The sequence below is a fragment of the Electrophorus electricus genome, chromosome 4, assembly GCF_041902795.1.
Source record: "Electrophorus electricus isolate QZ-2024a chromosome 4, ASM4190279v1, whole genome shotgun sequence".
NCBI lineage: Eukaryota > Metazoa > Chordata > Actinopteri > Gymnotiformes > Gymnotidae > Electrophorus > Electrophorus electricus.
This window is the reverse complement of record NC_137500.1, coordinates 24,584,376-24,603,803: the sequence shown is the minus strand read 5'-3', so window position 1 is coordinate 24,603,803 and position 19,428 is coordinate 24,584,376. Positions and strand designations below refer to the sequence as shown.

At 49.2% G+C, this 19,428-nt stretch overlaps 1 protein-coding gene across 9 annotated transcripts in view; it reads left to right on the top strand.

Moving 5' to 3' along the window:
- brsk2a (BR serine/threonine kinase 2a) overlaps nucleotides 1-19,428 on the top strand; it is a 112,463-nt gene that overhangs the window by 35,768 nt on the left and 57,267 nt on the right. Inside the window, exon 2 of one of the 9 annotated variants that reach the window (XM_081712866.1) lies at nucleotides 17,662-17,907. The exons of 7 other annotated variants lie outside the window; for them this stretch is intronic. The gene's annotated coding sequence lies outside the window, so the exon portion shown is untranslated. Of the gene's footprint in view, nucleotides 1-1,544; nucleotides 2,038-17,661; nucleotides 17,908-19,428 lie in introns of those variants that run through there. One more of the 9 variants, XM_081712868.1, reaches the window with a different exon arrangement.

The following is a 19,428-nucleotide window of genomic DNA, read 5'->3' as shown; positions in this document are numbered from 1 at the left end:
TTTTTGTATGCAAAAGTGAGCGTGCAAACATGTTTTCAGTGTGTGTGTGTGTGTGTGTGTGTGTGTGTGTGTGTGTGTGCACCCTCACTCCCTTCTTCCTCTTAATTTCTGTCTAAATTACATTTACGACATTTAGCTGACGCTTTTATCTAAAAAAAGCCTGACACTTATAACTGAACACAACTTGAGCGGTTGAGGGTTAAGGGTCTTGCTCAGGGGCCCACCAATGGCAGCTTGGGGGTGGCGGGGCTTGAACTGCCCGCCTTCTGATTACAAGTCAAGTACCTTAACCACTGAGCTACCACCAACCCATCCCACCTCTGTGATGCTCCGGAGTCCATCTCCAAGCTCAGCACCAAAACCGTGAGCTCTAGGCTGCCATAACTACTCCTAAAGCCCCACATTAGCCCCGGCAGACTGATGCGTATCCTGGCTCCCCAGGTCATGCTGCCGAACGGAGCCTTCGGTGGGAGACGCTCCCCAAGACGTGCCCGCGGACCGGCAGGCTGATGCCTGCCTCTCTGACAGCTGCTGGACCGGAGCCAGACTCCCAAACCTGAGCACAGCTCTCAGCTCCCTGTCCCACCCACACCCCCTCACCACCAGGAGGGAGACATGCAATAAAAGATCGCATAACGTGTGCTCAATACGGGTAATATTTTAGTGTCAGGACTTGAATTGGACGTGGGCCCGCATGCGGCTGTGTGGTAACGGGGCGAGAGCGACAGCTCTGCCGTTAGCCCGGGATGTTAACCATAGGCCTGTTGGCATCTCGACTCTTCAGGTTGACACTCGTTTTTTTATTTATTTATTTTTTTGTTTTGTTTTTTTTTAGAACGAACGCCGTCTCTCCCTAGGGCCGCGCCAACCCAGCCGGCAGCTGGAGGGCCTTGCCGGACCCGCGGCCCGTAGTGGGCGATGAAGTCTTGTGTGAAAGCTTTCGGCAGCTTCAGCGCTGGCGCTCTTGGTTCCGCGGCCCCTATGCTGTGCCCCGGCAACAGAACGCTGCAGCGTTTTATGAATGAGCGCGTCAGGAAGTTCCCCCCCCCTCCACCAACCCCCCCCCCCTCTCTCTCTCTCTCTCTCTCTCTCTCTCTCTCTCTCTCTCTCTCTCAGCTAGGCTATGACTCAGAGGGCTTGCTACAGCAGTGTTATGGAACAGGGACAATGCAGTATGATGATGCAGTGTGTAAAGGAACACACATGGAGACAATTGCTGCAACAACAACAACAAAAAACAGTTGATTGAGAGATGCAGTAGTAAGAACATTTAATATTTGCATCCATGTATGAATGAACAAAAATGCCCTAGAGGTTGGTGCCCTAGAGTTTAGTGCCCTAGAGTTTGGTGCCCTAGAGTATAGTGCCCTAGAGTATAGTGCCCTAAAGTTTGGTGCCCTAGAGTTTGGTGCCCTAGAGTTTGGTGCCCTAGAGTATGGTGCCCTAGAGGTTGGTGCCCTAGAGGTTGGTGCGCTAGAGTTTAGTGCCCTAGAGTATAGTGCCCTAGAGGTTGGTGCCCTAGAGGTTGGTGCCCTAGAGGTTGGTGCCCTAGAGGTTGGTGCCCTAGAGTGTAGTGCCCTAGAGGTTGGTGCCCTAGAGGTTGGTGCCCTAGAGGTTGGTGCCCTAGAGTTTAGTCCCCTAGAAGGTTAGCAGTTGTTTGCTAGGTGGCTGTTGGCTAATTTTGGTACTGGACATTTTCTGTTTTATCTGGGCATTGAATAAAGGAGCTGAAGGCGAGGTATTTTTTAGGGTCTGTAAAAGGCTTTTCAGTCATCATTTACACACACACACACACACACACACACGCACACACACAAAAGCACAAAACTGTGTGTTTTCCTGCTGTCAAGCTGTCACTGTGGGTTGGGTACAGGCATTTTGGCCTGAGTTCCTGTGCTTCACTTTCATTAGCAGACAGGCTTCATGTTCCCAGGGGAAGCTGAACTCCGTTTTCAAGCCCCTGCTTCTGGAGGAGGGATCAGAGACGCTCCTCTTCAGAGACCCTCCACAGCACAGCGCCTCTAGTGCTCGTCTCAAGTGAGGAAAAAACGAACAGCTGTTTTATTTATTTGCTTGGTGGTAACTGTGTGATATGGGCGAATCCAGGATCCCTCTTCCATTAAATAAATTGGGGAAATTATTAAGCTGCTCCACGAGTCTCCTGCCGTCTTCCATCCGCCGCACACTGTCCCGTCCAATCAGAGAACAGCCTGCCCTGAATTTGGGTCATGGCAACGTTGTCGCTCTGGCGAGGCTGGCAGCTGTAATGCCCTCAGAAGCAGCTTGACGAGGTCTAGGGGCTCAGGGTACGGTCCCTGCAAAGAGCTCTGAGCCATTCCTGCTATTCTCTCTCTCTCTCTCTCTCTCTCTCTCTCTCTCTCTCTCTCTCTCTCTCTCTCTCTCTCTCTCTCTGTGTCTCACTCTCTTATATTTATTTGTGTCTCTATCTCTTTATACATCTCTTACTGTTTCACTGTCTCACTCTCCCTCCCTCTCTCTCTCTCTCTCTCGTTCCCACCCCATCCACTTATTTTCAGTGTTCAGTCACCCTCTTTGCTGTGTAATCAATAAAAGAGCACTTAAGTGAATTTCAGACTACAGTACGTGCTTAATAACACATTGATTTCTTTCCACACCGCTAATAAAAAGGCATTTAGCTCCGCGCTTAATAGAGAATAGGAGTCCCACATGGTCCTTGCCAACAGCACACCTGTGAGGAGAAACCCAACCAGCAGACTGGGAGACACTGGCTAGACATTGATCTCCTCATCAGCTGACCAGTGCTGTTGGACTTTACAAACGTGACATGTTCGGCTTGATGCTGACCGTGCCAGGCTGGCTAATAGAGGCAGTTTCAGGCTGGCTAATAGAGGCAGTGTAAAGCTGGCTATTAGAGGCGACGTGAGCCTGGCTAATGAAGACAGTTTGAGGCTGGCTAATAGAGGCAGTGTAAAGCTGGCTATTAGAGGCGACGTGAGCCTGGCTAATGAAGACGGTTTGAGGCTGGCTAATAGAGGCAGTGTAAAGCTGGCTATTAGAGGCGACGTGAGCCTGGCTAATGAAGGAGGTCTGAGGCTGGCTAATAGAGGCAGTGTAAAGCTGGATGGATAATAGAGGCGGTTTGAGGCTGGCTAACAGAGCCAGTGCGAGTGAGCCTGGCTGATCTGGATGAGAGAAGATTATAAGTGATAGTGACGCATCCTGCATACCTGCCATTAGTGATTAGTGTGTGTGGCTGTGCCCTTTGAGCAGGAGCTCAGCCACGTCCCTCACACTGTCTGCAGAGAGGGCGCTCGTTAACGTGTACAGGAGGCAGGTGACAGGTGTCGGACGCGTGTTCTGCCGATGCTCAACGCTTTAGGACACTTTTGCCGGTGCATTGGTGTCTACTAAACATGTGGACTTCTATAACTGCATTTCGAGTTTAGAGTGGATTCACATTTAGGTATTATTGAGTGTGTAAAGTAGTGCAGATTTGTAATTCATGCTCTCGGAAATGTTCATATAGAGACTTGTACAATCCTCCGAAAACTATAAGTATATATCTTTTGATGCCCCACCTATACCTAAATGTGTGTGTATGTAAGTCTCAGATAGTTGGAGGGGTTTATATGGGTGGAGGTGCTGGAGGTGGTGAACATGGCTGTATTAGTATTCTCTAAAGTGGGCCTACTAATGACAAGGTGACCCGCTTGACAATAGCCATGCTTGTCACTGACCATGTTACACCCAAACAGTCATTCTGCCTTAGGCACTCGAAAACCAACACTAATATATCTCTTGCTCGCTCTCTCTCTCTCTCTCTCTCTCTCTCTCTCTCTCTCTCTCACCATCTATCTATCTATCTATCTATCTATCTATCTATCTATCTATCTATCTATCTATCTATCTATCTATCTATCTATCTATCTATCTATCTATCTATCTATCTATCTATCTATCTATCTATCTATCTATCTATCTATCCCACATAGGTACCATGGAAACAGTGCCCCTTCTGTCCCCTGCATCCCCTTCGAGCAAAGTCGCTGCTATCTTCATTAACGTCTTTATGAGCTGCTTCTAGCATCAGTTCTGGATCGCAAAGGCGATGATGTCATAGGGACCGTGTCGCACCCAGAGTAACCATGTGAACCTGGCTCGTATGAGCTGGGTGATTACCCCCCCCCCCCGCTGCACCCGAGGTTCTTATTGCCGTGGCCCTCACCTCATGGTTGGTCTCACACTGGAACTCCGAGCTGGGATTAGGGCCCATGTTTGTTTGTTTGTTTGTTTGTTTATTTATTATCATCTCAGAGAGTGCTAATACAGATTACGTTTCCCCTGGCCTTGCTACGGAACCCGCTTCTGCGCTCTCTCTCCCCCTATCCGCTGTTTATCTGACGTTCAAGCAACCCCAGCTCAACAGCCCTGCCTTGATATAAAGGCCTGAGGCTCACCCTCTAACTGCACTAGATGACTGTATACCACAACCTCATCCACCCCCCACCTCGTGTGCTCTCTCACCCCTGTGCACTCTCCCAGGCTACCCCTTCCTGTCTTACCTCCTCAACTTTCATCCATCATATCTGGCTTGACTCGAGTTTTTAAAATCTATTTTCTTGTTGGTTATTTTTTTAATGAAGCTGGTACAATCGGTCGTGTCACAACTCCGCGTCTAATTGAACGGCTTCTCTATTTCATCTGTTGAATCAGAGACAGAAGAGCATAATTAGTCAGGTTTTGCTTATTGGTAGATGTCACTGGGGTTTCTTTTAGAGGAACGCAGCTTGGCAGGCAAATTACACGTCTTTGCACCGTCTCCTTGCCATCTAATCACTAGCGCAGAGAGAGAAGACGCCGTCTGAACGTCCACGCGCACAGCGAGTGAAATCGTCTGTGTCTCAGTCGCCGTGTGCTGTTGTCCCACGCTGACTGAAAGCTGGGGAAAGAAATGGTGACAAAACCCGCTGAAAAAGCGCTTTTTCCTGACGGCTCAGTTACTACGCAACGTTGGCGGCCCAGACTGTTTTTTACGCACCTGCCGTATGCTGATGTCTGTGTCTCTGAACGTGAGTAACGTGTGGGCTCCGCCGAGCTGTGGGAGTGGTCTGGTCTGCTTGTCTGACCCAGCGGGACACCGTTTCAACCCTGCGGGGTCCTAATATAGGCCTCTGTCACTGGGCCCGACCCCACTCCTCAGCCAAAGAGTGACGTGCAGTCAAACACGGGTTCCCCCTCCGTCTCTTGCCTACCCCTTTCACATCTGTTAGCGCTGGATCCCTCAGCTCCCCATTAGTCAAGACCTGTAGCCCCACAGTGTCGTGGGACATCTGCTGTATATCTGCCTTCTTTCTCTCTCTCTCTCTGTCTCTCTCTCTGTCTGTCTCTCTCTCTCTGTCTGTCTCTCTCTCTCTCTCTCTCTCTCTCTCTGTCTGTCTCTCTCTCTCTCTCTCTGTCTGTCTCTGTCTGTGTCTCTCTCTCTCTCTCTGTCTCTCTCTCTCTCTCTGTCTGTGTCTGTCTCTCTCTCTCTCTCTCTCTCTGTCTCTCTCTGTCTGTCTCTCTCTCTCTCTCTGTCTGTCTGTCTCTCTCTCTCTCTCTCTGTCTGTCTCTCTCTGTGCTATATGTCCTCCTTCTTTGTCTCTCTTTCTGTTTGTGGCTCTTACTCTCACTATCATAGGATGTGTTATTATATCTTCTTTCTCTGTCTCTCTTTGTCTGTGGGTCGGTCTGTCTGTCTGTCTCTCTCTGTCTGTGGGTCTGTTTCTGTGCTGTATATCCTCCTTCTCCCTGCCTGTCTCACGCTCTCCACCTACTTATTCATTTATTCCTTCCATCTCAAATGTCACTTTCTGCTCTTCTCTCATTATCTTCCTTCCAATCATCACCTCAGTACACGCACGCACGCACGCACGCACACGATTACTCTCTCTGAGAGTCCCGTGGCATCTGCAGATTTGCAAAAAGGATCAAAAGGGATGGCTAAAGGTCAGCAGTTCACCCCTGCCCTCTGACCTCTTGCCCCTGCACTCTTACTCCAGAGACGCACGCCAACATGAGGGTCAGGTGCCAGAGAGAGAGAGTGTGTGTGTGTGTGTGTGTGTGCTAGATTGTAATTGTAAGTTAATTCTTTGTAACTTTGTAACTTAAGCCCTCTCACACAGTCTGCCTGGCTGGCCCCTGGCTCACTGGGGCCTGAGCGTGAGGGTCAGTAAACTCTAATGCATTGTGTGGGTTGTGTGCACTGTAGCCCAGCCCAAGGAAGGGGCAGTGTGTGTGTAAAGGAGGTATTCACCAGCTGGTCTCAAAACTATCGTCGAACTGCAGCAGATTAACGCCGATGTGCTTTGTGCCGGAGCGTTTTTGCCTAAAGCATAAATGCATATCTTGGGTCGATAGCGACCTTTGACCTCATTTCACCCCCTCTACCTTATCCATTTTTTTTGCAACGCCGATTCATAGTGCTTTTTTTTCATTTTCTTTTTATGTATTATGAAAAACACCCAGTTCTTACCCAGATCTTGGCGGCGCAAGACTGACAGAGGCAGACTGACGAGCGAGTGTGGGAATTTCCAGGCAGTGCGGTTGTGTACATCCACCCCTATCCCTCCCACTTTCCCATTTTAATTAGAAAGCAGGACATTCTCCTCAACATCTACGCAGCCGAGAAACATGTTCGGGCTGGCATTAATTCAATAACGAGAGTAATTGACTAGTTTATAGGGATCAAGTCTCTTTAATGCCACTCAGTGTTCTACTTGGACCCAGCCATGTTTATTACGTCGATAAAATAGATGCAGATTTGCGGTGCAAATGAAATGACTGCAGTAATGAGAACATCTGTGGTTGTTTGAATGTGACCTTGAAGGAGCCCAGTACTGTATACCCATAAGCCCGTCAGCGTCGGTTTCACCACTGACAGTGATGTGGACTGTGATGTGAACATGGGGCATAAATTAGGCACTGATCAATAAAATCAAATATATTCAGCAGCTATGTTCTAAAGATAAACATTAAGCTTTCTTTGCTATTTGTGTTATGTTTCAGTAGACGTAAAAAAAGCATTTCATTCTTCTTTGCCCCCTATGCGTCTGAAGCATTTTAACAAATAATTGTGCTTTGGCCAGCTCAGACTGAGGGACCTGTGTTATTTTGAACAAACACCTCAGCGTGGGGGAATAAGAATCAGTTTGGTCTGGCATAGTCTGGCTCTTCGTTTCATCCTGCATGTCATTCTTAGCCTAAATGCCAGCGAGGGGCCTTTGAAGTGAGTGGGATGTGTTTCATCAGCCTCAAAGCTCCCTGGGTGGGGACGGCTCCTTCTCTGCGCCGTCGCCCCATAGCCGAGAATTCGGGCCACCGACGTCGAGCCAGGCAGGCGGCCGCGCAGGGCGGTTACCACGGCACCCTCGCACCTCGATCTGATGCCCGTCCCTCGTCGCAGGGATACGGGGCAGCGCTCTATGGGCAGAGCGCCACACAATAGCTCGCGGAACCTTCCTAACGTCTGTGCTCCCACTACCGGAACCTTCCAAACGTGTCCTGATCTGCCCCCATGGAGAAGGGAGGAGGGACTCTGAAAACCTTTTTTTTTTCAGTGAAAATAGGAGGTTGTGTTTGACAAGGATCTTGGTTAATTAAACGGCTTTTTTTTTTTGTTTTCTTTATCATGTTTTTCAGTGGATGACTTGTATTAAATCTGGATCATATTAAATATTTGGAGCACGTCCTTGTGGTTCTTTGTTGTATATTGTTTATTCCCAAATTCTTAACATGAGACTCTTAAAGAAAGGCATGATTATGTAAACATTAAAATAATGGCTCTCTGCTCTAAAGGTTTTAACATTAGTATTTTCATGTTCTGCCACAATTGTTGGCCATTGTTAATTTAAATTGTGTATAGTCAATATTCGCAGTTCAATATATAAGATTGTTGATGTTAAGGTCGTCATCTTCCTCCTCCTCCTCCTCCTCCAAAAAATACTTCTTGGATAAAATTGTAAGTTGTAAATGTGCTTGAGTTAGGAAGTGTCAAACTGAACTACTAGCAAATTGAATTCCAAATTGTCTTCGGCAATTTGGAATTAGTATAGCACTAGCACAGAAGCAGCTGTGTTGGGTAACTGATGTAAATGGGACATTTCCTACCCAGCAAAGCCTGGGTTGTGTGTGTCTGTGTTTGTGCGAGCACGTTTCTGGAACGTGGATTCTGCTTTAATTCTGCTTTACCGGTCACGCCTTTCACTCTTGGGAGAATAACACTCTTGTTTACACATGAAACCACGAAGCTTGTCTTTCTCCATCTGCACATGTGGATAAGAATTTTAAAACCAAACAACGGTGTTATATTAGCTATTTTCCATAACGTGCTTTAAATGAAACAATCTTGCAGCAAAACGAAACAGTAGTGTTGCTTAAATATATTTGCACCGTTTTAATCTTGTCCATCTTAAAAATACCAACGAAACGCATCACACGCCACCAAATCCCCTTTCTGAGCCTCCTGTCCAACTTTCAGATCCTCTCTGAACTGTAGTAAAGGTTTTTGTTGTATTATAGAAGCCGTGCAGCGGAGGGCCTGTCGCGTGGCGGAGTGTCCGCGTGTCCGCTTTCATTACGTTTCGTTAGCCACACTGCGCTCGTGCGCGCGTCACCCGCGCGACCGCTGGCCCCGCGCGCACATGCTCCGGTTTGGGTTTGGTCGCCGTTTGTTCCGATCTTCGGTTGAGCTGTAACACGTGCACAGTGAGACTTTTTTAGCACCATTTTTTAATCACCTCCTTTAAACGGAGCCATAATGAGCTAAAACTGAATGGTGCAGTTTGTAAAAAATAAAAAAAATTAAAAAATTAAAAAATAAAAAAAAAAAGGGGGGGGGGGGAGTCCGCAGCGGTTAAGTGGCCCATCTGTTTTATCTCCGGTCATCAGCTCAGGAAAAGTGATCTTACATTTTTATGTACAGTAAATTCACAGAGCGCTTCTGTTGGCAGGGCGGTGATGCTAATTTGATGCCTTGATTATTTTCTATTTGCACCACGTGTGTCGGCATGAGTAGGTTTGTGTAATTAATATGTGTAAGGTAAAACGTACTACAGTGGCGTGGGTTGGACTGAGCCAACTCTATCAGCCAATGAAAAAGCTGCTAGATTCAAATAAGACAGATGACTGGAACCATGCCTTAAAAACACACACACACACACACACGTTGCGGACCTTTGGTAATTTGTATAATCAGCATACAGGAGACTTGTAATGGTGTGGGGATGGCATATGTATGAATGTGTATGTTTGTTTGTAAACAGAGGGACCCACACCGAATATCTCCTCTGTGCTGTAGTCACCAGCATGTCTCTCTATCTGCTGTGATACCCTTCTTCTTGGGTCTCAGCTGCTGCAGTCTTGGGGTCTTTCTTCTAGTTTTATTCACCTGCCCTGTTCTTTTCCCTGTGTCAGTTATTGAGCTTTCAGGAATGCCCTGCTTATGGGACTGATTTTTTTTTTATGATTATTGGTGTCTTGGTTTTTCTTTTTGTATGCTGCGGCCAGAATTTGAACCAGGGTCCAGGTTCGTCCTTCTAATTTTCGTAATGGATGAAGTCTGATACCGTTAAGCCTGGAAGGTGGATTAATTTCCACAGCGAAATGAATCTGGAGTTAATGAACAGCTCCGACTCGACCTTTCCGCGAGGGCTGCTCGGCGCCGGGAGGAGGAGCTCCCTCCCTTTCACTGTGCTCCTCTCGCCACCTCCTGCCCCGGACTCCTAATATTCCGATTAGTCCTCCCAGCGGTGCATCCAGGACAGGTCTCACCTCCACTGGTGTTCGTGTTTTACAGCGCTAATAATGAGCGACAGACAGTGGAATTTACAGGTGTAATAGAACGGATTGCGGACAGTTCATTAATAGTGGCGTCGCATGGTTTGAAGCGCAGTTTGCGTTAAGGAGACACTCCTACGGTTAGGAGTGGCCGTAGGAGGTTCTCACGCTCACTGGAGTGGCCTTTTTACGCGCAGCACACTTTACAGATGTGCCGTGCCTTTATCGGGAAGAGTAATGTCACGTGAAAATGTCGTGCTCTTAACAGTGCTCCACTGGCCTGCAGCAATGGCATTGGAAAATACGCACTGTGTACATATGCTCAGGAGTAGTGTATTTTCCCGGTGCGGCGCGCTTTTGTTTGTGTAGAGGTCCTCGCACACCCCTGCCCCATTAATCCGCAGATGGCACAAAGGGGCGATCGTTGCGCTGTGGCTCGCTAGCGGCCGATGCGCTAGCTGGCTTCTGCTAAGGCTGCGTGTTTTGTTCTGTGCAGGCCAAGGCCAAGTCTGTATTTTACCGCTTTGTAGTGCCGTGTCGGTGTTCTTTTGTGAAATGTAGCCTGGCTTAAAGAGCGCACACCCGGCGTGGTCCCGACTCCCGCTCAGGTGGCCTGCTACTGCCCTGACTCCTCCAAGCAGGTGAAGTGCGAGTTCGTCACCACGCTAACTCGGTGCAGGCTTTGACATGTTAATGTGCCTTTCACCCTTAGCACTAATGGTTTTGAAATAATACCTTTTGTCTGCTTTGAATGTTTCATATTGTTTGGGGGCGGGGTGGGGGGTGAGAGGTCAGTCCATGAGGTGTGATTACCGCTTTGAGTTGAGGGAGTGTGGTAAAAGAGCGCACCCTCGTGAAAAAAATAAAATTGGTGATAGAACATTTAAAATGCGCAAACAATATGCAGCATGAATTCTATTGGCTGTAATCTACAGACTTTATTTGAAGTTAAATATAAGAGAGAGAGAAATTGAGGCTCCTTGTACACATTTTTTTTTTCTGGCCCGTACATCTGAGCCACGTAAGGGAAGTCAGGATAAAACGCAGTTTGGCAGTTCTCGAAAATTCCATGTTTTCAAGTTCTAAGTGTGTCCCCCCTGGGCGATCGGTAATTGCCTCATGAGACCGGGCTCATAACATGCTAATAATCTTAAATTCCAATAATTTTCCCATTATATTAACTATTATATTTTCTTGACTCACGGGTTCCTAATGGCATTTCATTTTAATCTTATAATAGCTTTGTGGAATTTTTTTTCTGTTGATTTTAGATTGATGGTTAATGGCTACATAGCTTTCTAGCATCATTTGCACCTTCACTAACAGATTTTTCCCCTCTGCCACCCCTGTGCCTGCCTGGACTTGCCCCCATGCTGACTGTCGATCCACCATGGCTGGCATTACCTCAGGTAAGAGATGGCTCTGTCATTACTGTGTGTGAAGGCGGGCGGGTCTTTGGACTGGAGTTCCAGAGGTGCTTCCTTGGTTTTGCCACAGTAGCAGTTTGGTAATTTTGACCCAGTTTGCACAAGGGTTGATGTGGGGCCTGTACCTTCACTGATCAATCACGAAGGACGGCAAATGACTCGCTAAAGGCCCCGTCATGGAAACGATCTATTCAATAAAGGAAAAGGGGGGGAAAAAATTCCTTCTATAAAAAGGAATACCAAATATATTCGTTTTGCTGTCACAGTATTAAAAGGTGGCTGTATATGTGCATAAATATGAAATATCAAATGTCCTAGGACCAGAGTTTTATAAGGAGTGCCTGCCTCCTAGCATTGGTTTGCACCCAAATATAGATTTATACTGAAAGTGTACACTATCCAGTGCGCACTATATAGTGAACGGAGTGCAGGCGCCTCTGGGGAGTGAGAGTGCTTGGTTTTATCTCGGGGAAGGTCAGTTGAAGGGCTTTCTGCCATGGAGAGCACTGTGGTTCCTTCATTTTTCTCAAATTCCAGTCATTTTATTAAGTATACTCAAATAGGAAAATAAAGATACAAACTCAAGAATTCATTGAAGAATTAATAGCAGGTCCCGCGTTTATATTTGCAGTTCAGCGTCGTGCACAAATGAGGCATAGTGTGGAATATGCCCAACAGTCCCAGAAGGGCTCGATCTTTACACACTTCCATCAAGGACAGTTACACAATCACGTTCTTTTTCTTCATTTTCTTTTTTTACGTAGTACTTCTCAGGGTTTCCACCATTGTGCCCAAATGATGCATTATTTAACATTATGCGAATTGCTATTCAATACTTATACCAGTTAGAGTTTGGTACCGTTATGTCCAACCGTGAGTTGTTTTGTTAAAAAAAAAAGTTAACTCAAACCACCTGGTGCCCATCGCGATAATATTGTTCATTACGGTGCCAGGCTGAGTTGTCCCGGGCTTAGACCGAGGCCTACGAAGGCCTGATGCAGAGGAACTCTGAAGCCTTACACTCAGGCCTACAGAGGCCTTTTTCTACAGTTTGCTTCAGACCATCCACATTTCTCTGCTTGCACTTATCATTTTATTACCGCTGACTAGCGTGGGCACTCCCTGAACGCCCACCAACGGCACCTGAGGTTCCCCCTCTCTCTCTGCTGAGTGGAGGGGCTGGTTGGACCGCACTGAGGTCTTTGTGGATGCCAGCAGGGATGAGGAGGCTTGTACGGTCACAGGATATTCCCCGGCAGTTGAGGCTGTGAGCTCTAATCTCAGTGCCTGGCCTGGCGTGACTGCTGCTGCTGCGAAATATCGCTCTGTCTCTCCTCTGCTCACTGCGTCCTCTGCTCTTCTTTTTGGTTTCTTTTTATTTTCTTCCCCGAGTCCACTTGCTCGTTTGATGTTGGTTCTCTTTTTCTAGCGATCTCTCTCTTGCTCGCTCCCCTTCTCTCTCTCTCTCTCTCTCTCTCATGCAGAGGGGATATTTCAGTGCTGTTGTGTGCTGCAAAAGGAGGATAAAGCTGCTTGCATCATCAGTGTAAAACCCCTGTGTGTGTGTGTCTGTGTGTGTCTGTGTGTGTCTGTGTGTGTGTGTGCGTGTGTGTGCGTGTGTGCGTGCGTGTGTGTGCGTGCGTGTGTGTGCGTGCGTGCGTGCGCGTGTGTGCGTGCGCGTGTGCGCGTGTGCGTGTGCGTGCGTGTGCGTGCGTGCGTGTGCGCGTGCGTGTGTGCGTGTGTAGTGTGTGCGTGCGTATGTAGTGTGTGTGTGTGTGCGTGCGTGTGTGCGCATGCGTGTGTGCGTGTGTAGTGTGTGCGTGCGTGTGTAGTGTGCGTGCGTGTGTAGTGTGTGTGTGTGTAGTGTGTGTGTGTGTAGTGTGTGTGTGTGTGTAGTGTGTGTGCGTGCGTGTGTGTGTAGTGTGTGTAGTGTGTGTGCGTGCGTGTGTGTGTGTGTAGTGTGTGTAGTGAGTGTGCGTGTGTGTGTGTGTAGAGTGCGTGTGTGTGTAGTGTGTGTGCGTGTGTGTGTGTGTGTAGAGTGCGTGTGTGTGTAGTGTGTGTGCGTGTGTGTGTGTGTGTGCGTGCGTGCGTGTGTGTAGTGTGTGTGTGTAGTGTGTGTGTGTGTGTGTGTGCGTGCGTGTGTAGTGTGTGTGTGTGTGTAGTGTGTGTGTGTGTGTGTAGTGTGTGTGTGTGTGTGTGTGTAGTGTGTGTAGTGTGTGTGGCGTGTGTGCGTGCGTGTGTGAGTGCGTGTGTGCGTGCGTGTAGTGTGTGTGTAGTGTGTGTGTGTGTGTGTGCGTGCGTGTGTGTGTGTGTGTGTGTGTGTGTGTGAGGAGGTACACAGCTCCCTGATTGCTTTCTGTAATTCCCTTCGCTGTTGCTCTGAAAGAACAGGCCTAGGAATCACCCAGGGACCGACAGGGGCAGGCAGAACATGCCTCTGCCTTCCTGCCACTGCAGGAACATGTGAGCTGTGTGTGTTTGTGTATCCATCCATCCACCCATACACTACCTATCCTTTCATTATGCTGTGGAAGCTATGGTGCATCACTCTGGTCTGTGACTGATGAGTGGCTACACATCTTACACATCTGCTCAGTACTCAGTGCTCATACCTGCTGTACAGGGTCCTGCACTAAACTCAGGACTGCACTGGATGTGCACAGTACCGCAGGGCAGCCATAATCACGACTCTGCTGTGGGTTCAGTTTACATGATGGATGGGCCATGGTTAGCATGTTATCCTGAAGCCCCGTGGTCGTGTGTGAATGGGGGGGGGGGGGGGTCTGGGCCCTGAACACAGATTCTGGCGAAGACGTGTAGCGTGGACCAGGCAATCTAGGGGATTTGGTCGTAATGTACAAATTAGTTAATTCAAAGCAAATGTAAAGCAAAGCAAGTCCGCGTATGTTTTCTAAAGCAATCCGGGGGCGGGGGGACCGTTGAAGGTTTTGGAAAGATTGAAGATTTGGGAAAGTAGATTTAGATTCTTTTCTGGGTTGGGGGTTGGTTGGTTAAGTCTCAGTGGATGCTGGCCCCAATTTGCAGGGCTTAAACTCCCAAACTCTTTCGCCACAGTCCTGCAGTTCACTGCTTCTCAGACAAGGGCGTTGCTCGCACGCTTGCAGGCGTCAGGCAGGCTTTCGTCACCTTAATGACTGTCATTTCCCACGACGTCTCCTAACTGCCGCGGCCCGTCGTAGCGCAAGACCCGAGCGCTCACCTTTTAGGCCATGCTGGCGCGCATCACGGCGAGTCACAGCGACGGCTGGGAACGCTTGCTCTCTGCACGCTACTCCAGAAATGGACGCAGCATGACTTTATTAATCTCCTTACGTATTGATGAAGTGCTCGGTGTTGCTGAATTCGACAACCAGGACTGGGAGGAAGCGGGCACGCGTGAGCCGCTCCGCGCTCGCTGGACGCGAGGCGCGCTGGTAACCTCGCTCTCCCGAGACCGAAGAAGCGCTCGCTTTTTATGCAGACGCGTGACGTCGTCGGCTCGGCTCGCTCTGCCGTTGACGACATCCCAGCGCTGCTAAAGCAGGGCTCCCAGCACACTGCACAGACGGGCGGTTGAAACCAGCGCTGGTTACCGGCACACGCGGTTCTCTCCGTTCCTTATCTCCCCGATTAATGATTCGTAGCCTTCTCCTTCTACGCTTTAAATGTTGAATTATCTGTATTATATTCGAAGGATCCCCACCCGGCTTGTCCTTGAGGATACTAGCCAACACCGAGGGGATGCCGTATTCATTATAAGTGATGAGCGCGTGTATGTATTCAAATTCACACGGTAATTACTCATCCGTTCTCTGTGACGGGAGGACATGAGAATGAAACACCCTCGATGCAGGGTAGAGACGCTGTCTGCTAGTCTCTCCCTCACTCTCTCTTCACTATATGTAGGTTGGCTGGCACGGTTGGGGCAGTAGCATACAGTCTGTGTGCGCACGTGTGTGTTTTGTCAGTCAAGACATTAACGACGGTTTTAAATCCCCACCGTCTCTTGAAGCTATTTCTAATCTCGTGTGTATGTACCTGTTGTCATGTAGAGTGCTTGGTTCAGTATTTAGTGAAGTGTATGAAATCTGTGGAACGTGGTGGAATGGATACATGTTCTTGGAGCATTGATTACACTTTTTTTGCTGGCTGAATAATTGACTGTCTATTCTTGGTAGCTTTTGGCCTCCTTAACTGCTTGTCTGTCTGCTGGGATTAGTGTGGACCGGGATTAGTGTCTTAGTGCCACAGAATGTCCCATTGGAAGTCCTCAGGTCTTGGTGTCCCTCGGGAAGCAACGATTCTCACGGCCCTGCTGCAGAATGAACAATGGGCGTGGATTTTTGTGTTTGCCCTCCTCCCTCTCTCTCTCTCTCTCTCCCTCACTTTCTCTCTCTCTCTCTTTCTCTCTCTCTCTCTCTCTCTCCCTCTCTCTCTCCCTCCCTTTCTCTCTCCTACTCTGTTTCCCCACCAGCTCTCTCTTGCCATGCCTCTCTGTTACCCTCCCCACCTCTCACCCTCTCTCTTAGTCTCCCTGCACTCTCATCCTTTCTCTCTCTCTCTCTCTCTCTCTCTCTCTCTCTCTCTGTGTCTCTACCTCTCTTCTTTTCCTCACTCCCCCAGAAAGCGGTCACACATTCACCGCATTGCGAGGAAGAACGAATATTCGCGAATGTACTGACGCAATCACGAGCATTTTGTGTGGTGACTCAACACTGCACACTAAGCAACTGTCAGCTTTCAGGAGAGACCCCCCCCCGGGCGCAGTCCAGTAGAAAGTGTTTTCTTTCCAGCCGACCCACCCATCACCTGCATCCGCATCTACCGCGGGACGGTTTCCACAGCGAACCTCATTATCGTCGTTCACGAAACACATCACTACAGACGCGTTTCCTGCACACAGACTCGGCCCCGGTCCTGCGGTACAGGACCCGGTGCACCACGATGCCTCACCGCAAGCGCAGGGCCCCGTGGGGCATCGGCCTTGACCGGACGGGTTTTTGCTCAGACGCGGCAGTGGATGCCCTCACGTCCTTCACATTCCAGGTGTTCGGGTCCTCCCTCCGGGGTCGAGAGTAGACGAGAGAAGACAGGCCACCTGCGGCGATGCCCGTTTCCGGCCTGTCTTGACAGCTCAGGACCTGAAATGCTTTTCAATGTATGCACTTTCTGCTCTGCAGGGGGTGGCTCGTGCCGTGCAGGTCCTTGCTGACACATGCAGACGTGCACCCACTCGCACACACTCTTGTATAAGTATTTTACTCCATGCTTCAGCCTCCCTGGTTTTCCCGGGTACCTGGAGGTTGTGTACACACATTTATTTGACTGTTTTTTTAACCTGCATTCCTCACCTGGTCTTGTATGCTAAAATCCTCTTTTTCAATGTTTGTTAATGATCCTCAATGAATAACAATGGGTAGGTGTCCTTTGAGCTGAAGAGTTTGAAGAGTTTTCGAAGACTTTACGTGCGTGTGTGTGTGTGTGTGTGTGTGTGTGTGTGTGTGTGTGTGTGTGTGTGTGTGTGTGTGTGTGTGTATGAGCGAGCATGGGTCTTTTAATCTTAGGTGCTTTAGAAGTGATAATTCCACTGGTGAATCTGAGCTCAATTTCAACTGGGACTTAAATGGAACCCTCTTTTTTTTTTTTTTTTTTTTTTTTTTGGTTTTTTTTTTTTAATTAACATCCAATCAGATGACAGAGACAGATTCCACAGTACATAAAACCAATATCCTTCCTCTTGTCGACTTCGCAACCCGAGAAACGCGTTTTCAATTAAAAAGAGGAAACTTGACTTCCTGACTCCTGACTGACTCCGAGGACACCATCAAGCTCTCCCGCCTGAGCGGAGCTGAGATCCCCAGACACGGAGCGCAGGCCCAAGTCTCGCCTCGTTAGGGTGGAAATGGCGCCTGATTAATCCCGCCGCGCTTCTCTTGCTCGCTGGCCCATTCTTTGACCGCCATTACTGTGGAACTCGCTGCTTGACCGCACTGCTCTGGAAATAAAACGCGAGTGGTGGAGTTCCGCTGGTGAGGCGGCACGGCCGAGGTTCCTCCGTTGTGGGACTGCTCCAGGAATCTGTCTGGCGTGCTTCGCAGAATGTATGACCCCGGTGCGGCGTGTTGTGGGCTTGGCTCCCTGGTGCGGGCGATCTGTTGCACAAACAGGACACGAGACGGCACTGACGCCTCCCCCTTATGTATCACATTTCTCCACGCCTGGAGTGACATTCACCGCAGACGTATGTGCGCGTATAAAACCACGGTCACGCACTAATAAACTCTCAAACTTACCCCCGCTCCTCTTCCTCTCTTGCCCTGCCCTGCCCCGCCGCACACACGTGGGCCCCTCCCCCCACAGCCATATTCAAATCAACCGCCGTACCCAGCTCATGAATTATTCACGCATCTGTAATTATGCATTCCTTTTGCTGACACAGGCTCGGAGGCGTTAAGCCCAGATCAGAGTGCCATGGCGGTAGGAGTCCCGCTGTGCTGCTTGGACCGTGCCTGCAGGAGGGCACCGCGCCGATGCGCCAGCCTCGCCAGTCCTGACGGAAGGGTGATCGCCTCCCGCCTGCCCGGGTGGGCCCTCGCACGGACCGAGAGGAGTTAACGGGTTTCAGCATGTGGCCTTTGCTAGCACAGAGCTAGGCCTCTACGATCGGGATGTTCCCAAACAAACGGTAGACACTTAGTGAGCTGCTGTAAGGTTCCCGTTATACTATGACTGTACTTTGTGTGTGTGTGTGATGTTTGGCAATGTTGCTCTACTTGGGTATCCGCAACCCGCTCCGAGCCCCCTACCTCCCCAGACAGGAGGAGAGCCACTTCTGCCAGGTCCTCTGCTGGCACATGCTGGAGAAGGTCCAGCAGCACGGAGGCATGGGGAGCAGAGATGATGCCTCTAATTGTACCTCCAGCATTACTTCTCCCCACCCCCCATCCTCGCTCTTGTACACTTGGGCGCTCTCTCTCGCTCTCTCTCTCTCTCTCTCTCTCTCTCTCTCTCTCTCTCTCTCTCTCTCTCTCTCGCTCTTCTCTGTCCACACTTGTCCTGACTTCTGATCTTTTTCTCTGTCTCTCTGGAGGCCAGCGCAGAGGGAAGGACGGTCTCACACACACTTCTGGATTTATTAAGTCGTATTCAAAGGTTGGAGTCCCCTATAAAAGGCTGTGTTGGTGTGTTCGATGTCTCTGAAAGTAGCCACGGCATCTTTGTCAGTGTGTGTTTGCATGAGTGTGTGTGTGTGTGTGTGTGTGTGTGTATGGGAGGTGTCCTGCTGGAAGCAGGCAGCAGATGTTTGCTGCTGTACAGATTGGGGCAGGAGGCTCCAGTGGCTCTAGCGTGGTTCTGTACCCATGGAGACAGCAGTGGCGTAATTGAGTCAGTGAGCACATGACATGCTTCTGCCATCACTTTCCCTCAGCCTAATTGCCATGGTGATGTTACGCAACGGCACATTCCACTTCATCGTTTAGGGTGAGTGACGAGTGCCTGGAGACCCCCCTTCTTGTTTCTCTTACTTCTTTGGCCTCGAGCACGTCTATCACAGTATCTCATGAGCCAGATTACTGTTCATTACTATTCATAAGTACCAGCAAACAACACACAGGATTCTCATTACTGTGTTGCCTTTTAAGATTAGAAAGGTCTGGAGTTAGTTTGGAGACTCAGTGCCTTTCTGGAAGTTTGGAACCGGTTCTCGTTGCGGCAGTGTGTGGAGGATGTGGGTTTTTGGCTGCGTCTTTTATTAGGCGCTCCCATCACGGCCGAGGCCCGCCGTTGCCGTGACGCCATGTCTCTGAGGTGCCGGCGCGCCTCACATGTGGCCCGGAGCTCCTCTGCTGTGCCGCACGTTGGATGCTTGCTTGAGGAGGGAACCTCTGCTGCTTTGGGCCTCAGAAAATGTGTGCTTGTAACACCTGTGATGTGGAGTTGGCTTTGAATGGGGTTTTTTTTGGCTCCTCTGAGATCCAGCGTGCTTCTCCTGGATTTATTGCTGTGCAGATGCAAATGATAACATTTCATTTGTGTGAGAAAGAGGGGGGGGGCTAAAGTCGTAGTCCTTGATCGGGGGCATGAGTGGATTTATAAGTATAATACCGTCATAAGTGGACAGACGACAGGAGTAATTAGGTTTCGCAACAGCTCGTGCGCTGTTGTTTGTCTCTTGCGCGGTGGTGCTGGGTGCTGTCTGGAGCAT